Below are 9,581 nucleotides of genomic sequence, written 5' to 3' on the forward strand. Positions count from 1 at the left end.
AAATTGTTCAAATGGCAAGGGAGGTCAAGTAGCACATCGTTTAAAGCTGTTATTAAATGAAAGCAGAAAGAACAAGTATGGACGCTCTACGATAATACTGTGCAAACATCTTGCATTTTAGTTGTTCTTTCTGTAACCGGGTTTTAGTTTATTTTCACTTTAATTCTTGTACTCAACGGAAAGAAAGGAAATGCCCCTACTGTGAGATTCTGCTCTTTGAGCCCAATAATATATAAATAAAGAAAAAAAACATAATAAAATAAAAGCAAATTAAGACATAAAGAAAAGAAACGACAACATTTGACATCTTTGAGTATAGAACTGACTAGTTAACATATAATGTACTTCCACGAACATAAATAAGTAGAGGTTGGAGCCATCAGAAGTAAAGACTCTTACCTCAACTTATTTATGTTTATGACTGCACAACAGTGGTACTTATGCTCGTTATCTGGTTTATCAATTATAAAATGATTCAAACGAAAGAATTCCTTGCACCAGGAAGAGTAAATACGTACAAATGTCTCAGAATGAAAACAAGTGCCGATTGCAAAATGGAAAGTGTACGTGCTCAGAAAATCGAAATGAAGATGTACATTTTGACCGGCCGCCATTTTACATAGGGTAATTTTAGAGGATCGAGACTTGTTCCGTGTTCTTTTATTTCTCAACAGCTTTATTTGACCATATTTGCCATTTGAAAATTTTGAGTAGGACCCCGTCTGGAACCTCGTGGAGGACCCTGGGACAAACATTTTTACTTTCAATCATTGTACTTTTGAAAAGATGACACACATCTTTTTCTTTTTTGACATCTGTCTTACCGTTTCAGTTTTTTTCTTTCTTTGGAGGGTGGCCATAGACTCTACAATGACGTTTATGCTGACAGTTTGAACGGCCGCCATTTTGCACAGGGTAAGTTTAGAGAGTTGGGACTTGTTCGTCTTCTTTCATTTCCCAAGAAGTTTCGAACGATATACTACTTGACCCCCTTACCTTTTGTAATTTTTGAGTTGGATCCCGCCTGGGACTCTGCGGGTGGCCCTGGGACAACAATTTTTGCTTTGATACATTGTACTTTTATAATGATCAAAAACGTGTTTTCCAGTTTTGGCATCTGTCTCATCGTTTGCGATTTCAAGGGGTGGAAATGGATTTTCTGGACACCCTGTATATTCATATAACTCGCACAGTATATGCATTCGGAAAATTTTTATTACAGTTTTGTAATAGGCGTCATTAGTGCTTTCGATTGGTATATAAACCATCTTCCACTTCGATATATAATCTCCCTCTCTTCCCTTGTTAGTTGTATCTTGATTAGCATGGTGCAGCCTGCTACATTTTACTTTCGTTCCCATGGTATGCTGCTATATTTTTACGAGACAAGACGAGACAAAACGAGACAAACGAGACGAGACGAGACGGGACAGAACCTCTCGAGACGAGACACGAGACGGAACGAGGACTTTTTTCGAGACGAGACACGAGACGAGACATGCTTTGCACGAGACGAGACGAGACAGCCTGAAGTCTCGTCTCGTCTCGTCTCGTGGCAACACTACGGATGACTGATAGGAACTTTCAAAGATATTGCAGAAGGGGTTAATGGTGTGGTGGCGCTGCGTACCACAAGGGCGACCAGAAATGTTTTGATCAAAAAAGAGTATATTGACGTAACCAATAGGAAAATGGAAATAAAAGTACCTTCTTAACTAGAGAACACGTTAAACCATAAAGGAAAGCCTATAATATTAATAACAAAATAGTTCACTAATGATCATTCGTACTTTGAGATTACTTGCCTTTTTGAGGAACGGAAGGCCATCCTTTATTGCAGCTCTGAACTTTTCTCAGGTCATTCATTTTCACATTGAATTTTACTTTCATAACTTATTCCAATGTCAGCAGTAGCAGCTGACTTTTTCCTTCTCATCAGTAATTTTTAATGACACTGAAGAGTCTCTCACACTCCGCATTTGTTGCAAGTAAAATGAAAATAAATTCAATAAATAGCTTAATTACCTTGAAAACATACCCTGCCTGCATTTGATCTTCATTCACTGTCCTGCATCGACCCCAGAGTGGCTCTTGTCTTCCCCATCTACTACAATGTTTCTCAAATCATTTTGATACGGTGCAAAATGTGTCAAAAATTTTATTATCATTAAATTCTTACGAAATCTTTGAATTATTTATTTGTTTGAGAATAACTCTTTAAATTCCTGATAGGGAAGCTTACAAGGAACGGACATGAACATGTCATTTGGACATCCGAATCAAACCTAATTCATTCGGTAAACATGACAAAGTTATGTTCATGTACAAAAAAGTGCCATGGGCAACGGAGTAAGTCCCTGGGGCTCATTAACTTGTTAGTATAAAGAAAATCGTAGACTCGCAGTGAAAGAGCTATTGGAACACTGTTCATTGAAAAGTCATGGTTTATAGTTCATTCTCTTCAACATGAAACAAACTTTCCAGAGATGCTATGTATTGGCGCTTATAACGTACTTCAACAGAAAAAATTGGAATAATGTAGGGAAAATTCCCTCCAAAAATCCCTCCCATCAACTTTGGACCTCTCTGGAGTGGCCCCGGGTAAAAGCACACAATCCAAACATATCTCGAAAAATACTATAGAAGTTAAGAAATGGGTACAGCAAGTTTGTTTCTGATAGACGGAGTATGTATCAGGGGAAAGGGAATGCCAATACACTCTGCATATACAAAACCGAACCTATGACCTGACCTATAAAGAGAAGATAATATAAAAAATATAAACACAGTACTATTTATCCTAATATCAAGATAAATTTTTCATTTGAATATTTGTAACTTTTCATTATGATACGGTTTGGACTTTTAATATAGGATATTTCTGATAAAAATTTACAAGTATAATAGCACTCATTCAATTTTATCTTTCTTTCTTTCTTCCTTTTTCTTTTCGTTTTCTTCTTTTTTGTTCACTTTGCATTAGTAGTCTGGAATGGAAGATGTGACCTACGCTACCTACTGGGTTTATTACAATGTGGTTTGCATCAGTACGTCCAATGAACACTACTGAATTTACAACTGAACCACGGGGAAACAAAGCATGTGTTAAACTTTTGACATTATCTTAGATGTGTCTGTGAGATCTACAGTTCTACTGGAAATTGAGTATGCTATCCTTTATGATAAGACTTAATGAATGTTTCAAGCATCCTCTATATATCAGAATAGTCCTGAGAAAAATATATAAGAACAAACGTTATTTCTATATTACTGTTGGATTTCTGGTAACGGAACTTTATAATGTTAGGTTGTTTTCTTACTAAGTTTAAAATTCCACATTTTTATCTGCTCTCTCTTTTATTTTTCTTCTTCTCTTGCCTTCTCTCACTCTCTGTCTCATTTCTGAATCTCTGTGTAATATACATCCATTGGTTTCAATTTTTCATTGTGTGTGTTTCAGTTTCTCCCTAAATCAACTTATGAATCTTGTTTCGTCTCGGTTTTGTTATTTCATTTTATCGATACTAATAGATGTGTAGTTTGAAATTAGTATTGCGTTCATGTTGTTACCTAATTTTAGTATGGGAGAGAAGAAAGGAGGAGAGAGAGGGGATCTCTTTACAAGACACGATAATAGAATAAGAAGGTGTATATAGGGTGGCATAGCTGCACAGCGTTAGCTGTCGCAATTTTTTTGATGCAGAGTGTACATTGTAAATGTAGCTAAACAATCACAGGTTAAATAGGAAAAAATCATGTTTCTCAAGCTGACGGTATGTTCTAAAATCTCGGGTAAGTAAAAATCGTACCAATGTCCCAATATACCAATGTATCCTAGTGCTGCTGTGGGTGTGATAAGACGGTGAGTCACAACTAGAGGAAAGAAACGAGCTTGAGAACCTTGACTGGACTAACCATTCACCCTACTTTATTTTACGTCACAACAACGAATTTCCAGTTGAATTTGTGAACAAAACACCTCCTAGAATATGACAGCATTCCTTAATACTTTGACCCTCTTCTGCTCAAAAACACAAAACGCGCTTTGTTGTGTGTTATGGTATACTAACGGAGTAACTATTCCAAAAATTTCAGATTTTTTCCCCCAGGCTCATTGGAAATATTGGAGAATGAAATATGCCAAATTGGCATAATTCCCCAAACTTACGGTATTTTTTTTTCAGGTCTTTGAGAGCAGCTACCGTTGTGCAAATTTTTGAGTATAAACTTATGACCCCCGAGTACATGCACACATAAATACAGACCTCTATGTCAGTTGCTTCTTGTTCCCAAACATGTTTTCAATGTCCAAAGATGTTGCTACTATAGGCTCTGATTGCACCCCTTTCAAGTGGTTTTAGACAAAAAATGTTAAGAGATCAAAGTTTTAGCTCTGAACAAGTTGGAGACGTCCAGCAATTTTCAATTTGGTAGGACAAATATATGCTGAGTTATTGAAAACAACGTAAACGCTTAAAATCGATAAAACACAAAATGGCGGCAGCCGCTGCGTCGCCATGCGATGTTGTAAGAAAAAATTATATTTTATGAGATGGTCGAGCGGCACATGCTTGATCATTTAGAATGGATTGACTCTATAGGTTCTGTTTTGTACGTATAGAACGCATTAGTACGTATGCAATCTTTTTCCTTCATACCTATTCCGCCTACCAAAACGAAACTTGGTACACTCTTAACCCCTGTAGTATTTTTCGAGATACATTTGGATTATGTGCTCCTACCCGGGGCCACTCCAGAGGGAGACCGAAGTTGACGGGAGGGATTTTTGGAAAGAATTTTCCTGACATTATCTCGATTTTCCCTGTTCAGGTACGTTATGGGCGCCAATACGTAGCACCCCTGGAAAGCTTGTTTCATGCTGAAGATAGTTATCTATAAACCATGACTTTTCAATGAACAGTATTATGATACAAAAGCTATTTCACTGCGAGTTTACTATTTTCTTTATACTAACAAGTCAATGGGCTCCAGGGACTTACTCCGTTGTCCATGGGACTTTTTTTTTTTTTTTTTTTTTTTTTGGTACATGAATAGGTTTGATTCGGATGTTCGGATGACAGGTTCATGTCCGTTCCTTGTTAGTTTAAAGATGCTTCATTTTATTTACATCTACTGGAATTTATTGGAATTTATTTCCTAATGACTCCTACTGACTTGAGTGCAGTGGCAAGAATGAAATGTTAAACTGCCGTTTCTGTTAAAAGAATTAATTTATTTTTATCTGTAAAAGTAATTGTAAATAACTTTTGAGTTTTGATTGTTTTTATGTCAAATCATTTTGATGCAATACAGGAAAAGGGTATGAAGGAATGATTTGGGAGTAAAAAAAAGAATATAAAGGATTTGAATCTCCAAAAGAGTATAAAACTATTCAAAAGAGAACATCTGGTCACCTTACCGAACACTAAGTATTTAATGTTACACAAAGATTGAACAATCGATTGTTTCTTCAATTTGATCATTAAGTCTTTAATCGAACAATAAAGACAATCGGTGTATATCTTGAATGTGGCTTCCGATTTTCATGGGATAACGAAAGGGGGCCGCGGTCGCTCAGTGGTAAAGCGTTCATCTCTGGTGCGTGAGGTCTCTGGTTCGATCAAAGCAGCCTGTGCCAAATGGTTTTGTGATTTACAAACACCATGTATGTGAGTTTTCTTGAAGTTCTTTCATTTCCTTCCACTTTCTTCATTATCACCATCTCCATTAGCATTGGTACATAATCGTTGGACGTTACACTAAAAAAAAAAAAAAAGTAAGTTTCTCTATAGTAGATAAAACGGACCTTCATTGATTCTTTTAGCAAATCTTGATTATGAATACACACTGCACTTACTTTCCTTAACAGATTTGTTTACTCCAAGTTGAAAATTTGATGATGAATAACCCGGGAACCAAAAGTCTCCACTTAACCAAATTTGAAGTGATAGTAGACCCTAACAAGATTTACATGTATATGAAATATTGTAGTACACAAATCTTTGGTTTCGAGTTAATGGCTATGCAACTTGGAGTTTGAACTTAAACAGGTCCAAACTGCAACTTCGACGGGAATTTCATATGCGTACTAAGTTCATAAAGATTTACCAACATGCCAAAATTGGTCAAGATAGATGAGTTTCATTTATCACGTATAGTAAATACTTTTAGCGAAAATTTGTCTACGTCGAAACCCCAACTTTGATAATCAATTACTCGAAAACCGAAGGACTCCACTTGACCATATCTCAATGGTAGACTTTGATCAGGTTAGTGTTAGCATATGAATTATTAATTACGCAGTTTGTTTTCTAGATGTACTGGCCATCAGATTTGAGATTTGGACTCGATAAAAAAGTAAGTGCAAATCTCAAGTTTAATTGGCTCCAGAACTAAAGACCTGCATTGCATAATATAACATATGCTTACTCGGTTCATAAAAGTATCATGTCAAATTTAGACAAAATCGAATTAGTTCCATCAGTCGCATTTTAAGGAAATTGTTGATTTCACTGAGTTAAAACTCAGCTTTGCTAGTCAATAACTCGGAAACCAAAGATCTGTACAACATAATATTTCATAGTGTGCTCGAACGTTTACAAAGCTCGTCAACATCTACCACTATACTAAATTTGGCCAAAATCGGATAGGTTTTTATCGATCACGATTTAGTGAAATTTCTTCATTTCACTAAGTTCTAACCCAAATTTGATGGTCAATAACTCGAGAAGTAATAATCTGCACACCATAGTATTTCATATGTATAATGAAATTCTCAAGGTCTATCACTATGCCAAGTTTAGTCCAAATCAAAGTAATATCGTCGATAGTATGACATATTAAATATCCTTTCACTACGTCCAACTCCAAATTTGATGGCCAGTAACTCAGGAGCCAAAACATTGCCCATGTTATTTTATATGTATATAGTAAGCTCGTGAAATTCTATTAACATTCCAATTTTGGTCAAGATCAGATAAGTTTCATCGATCGGGTACGATATCATTGTGATTGATTTTTTAAGAACGATCAAAAATGAAGGACGAAAATACAAATATCAGTTGATAGACGAGATCTAGCTGTACAAAATGACATACTTGAGGGTTATATTTTCATCATATGTAATTCTCAAGAAAATGGATAAAACCTATTTTTTATTGTGGTGAAAAGTGAGTCGTTCATTGCTAATAACTGATCGCTTTTATTCTGATCAGATTGTTTTCTTTTTATGTAAATGAACAGGTAAAAAATATACTATTAAGTAGTACATTACATCTATTAATGTTTGCCTTCTCTTAACAGTGATACACATACGCCTAACAGTGACACATACTCCCAACAGTGACAATAATGCTCCTAAAAGTGACACATACACTCTTAGCAGTGATACACGCACTCCTAACAGTGATACACATACTCCTAACAGTGATACACATACTCCTAACAGTGACACACACTCTCAACAGTAACAATAGTGATCCTAACAGTGACAAATATACTCTTAACAGTGATACACATACTCCTAACAGTGACACAATACTCCCAACAGTAAAAATAATGTTCCTAACAGTGACACATACTCTTAACAGTGATATGCATACTTCTAACAGTGATACACATACTCCTAACAGTGACACACATATTCCTAACAGTGACACAAAACTCCCAACAGTGACAATAATGCTCCTAACAGTGACACATATACTCAACAGTGATACATACTCCTAACAATGACACATACTCCAACAGTGACAATAATGCTCCTAACAGTGACACATATACTCAACAGTGATACATACTCCTAACAATGACACATACTCCAACAGTGACAATAATGCTCCTGACAGTGACACATATACTCTTAACAGTGATACACATACTCCTAACAGTGACACGCACTTCCAACAGTGACAATAGTGCTCCTAACAGTGACACACACTTCCAACAGTGACAATAGTGCTCCTAACAGTAACACATACTCTTAACAGTGATACACATACTCCTAATAGTGACACACATACTCCTAACAGTAACACAATACTCTCAACAGTGACAATTGTGCTCCTAACAGTGACACATGACTCTTAGTAGTGATACACATACTCCTAACAGTGATACATATACTCCTAACAGTGACATACATACTCCCAACAGTAACAATAATGCTCCTAACAGTGACACATACTCTTAACAGTGATACACATACTCCTAACAGTGACACATATACTCTTAACAGTGATACACACACTTCTAACAGTGACGTACTCCTAGCAGACACATATACTGCTAGTAGTGACACAAACACTTCTACCAGTGACACAACCTAACAGTGATGCACATACTCTAACAATGGCACACACCTAACACTGACATACATACTCGCAACAGTCATACACTTACTTCTAACAGTGACATTCATACCCGTAACAGTGATACACATATTCCTAGCAGACACATATATTCCTAATAGTGGCACACACACCTAACAATGACACAAATACTTCTAACAGTGACATAATACTCTTAACAGTGACACACATACTTCTGACAATGACATACAAAAACCAAACAGTGGTAGAGTGTTCACCTCTGCTGCATAGAGTCCTTAGTTTGATTCCAGCTCGCGCCAAGCGGACTTTGTGGTGGACAAACACAATGTACGTGGGTTTTTTGGGAGTTCTCCCGTTTACTTTCAATTTATTCATTCCACCATTTCGTTCGTTTCTCATCATCACCTTCTTCTTTAGCGTAGCCCGCATAACGGTGGGACATAAAACTTAAAGATTTTATTTTTACAAACCTATTAAAAAAATAGCAAGGAATTGTATAGGAAATTTGGCCAGAAGCAATATTTAAAAGTATCCTTCACTCTCCGCCTGGCGCGAATTATGGAAAATCCTGAAGAAACTCACCTTATACGATGCGACCTCACAAGGAAAGGACATTAACCTGTCATCTGAATATTGGAATCAAACCTAGCCCATTTCATAAACATAACAAAGGTATGTTCATGCACAAAAAATTAGGTGCCATGGACAACGGAGTAAGTCCCTTGGGCCCATTAACCCTGTTAATATAAAGAAAATCGTAGGCTCGAAGGAAAATACCTATTGCATTAACACTGTTCATTGGAAAGTCATGGTTTGTAGTTCCTTCTCTATAGCATGAAACAAGTTTTCCACAGGTGCTATATATTGGGGCCTACATATAACGTACTTGAGCAGGGAAAATTGCGAGAATGTCGTGAAAATTACCCCCAGAAATCCTTCCCATCAACTTTGGACTCCTCTGGAGTGACCCCGGGTAGAAGCATATTATCCAAATGCATCTCTAAAAATACTATAGGAGTTAGGGAATGTCTGTTCCAAGTTTTGTATTGATTGACAAAATAGATATGAGAGGAAAATGTGTATTGTTATACAGTATAAGCTTTTTCCTCATATCTATTCCGTCTATCAATACAAACTGGGTACACCCATTCCCTAACCCTTATAATATATTTTTCGAGATACATTTGTATTATGTATTTTACCCGGGGCCACTCCAGAGGGGTCCAAAATTGATGGGGAGGATTTCTGGAG

The sequence above is a fragment of the Thermobia domestica genome, chromosome 15 (assembly GCF_964235325.1).
Source record: "Thermobia domestica chromosome 15, izTheDome1.hap1.1, whole genome shotgun sequence".
NCBI classification, from domain to species: Eukaryota; Metazoa; Arthropoda; class Insecta; order Zygentoma; family Lepismatidae; genus Thermobia; species Thermobia domestica.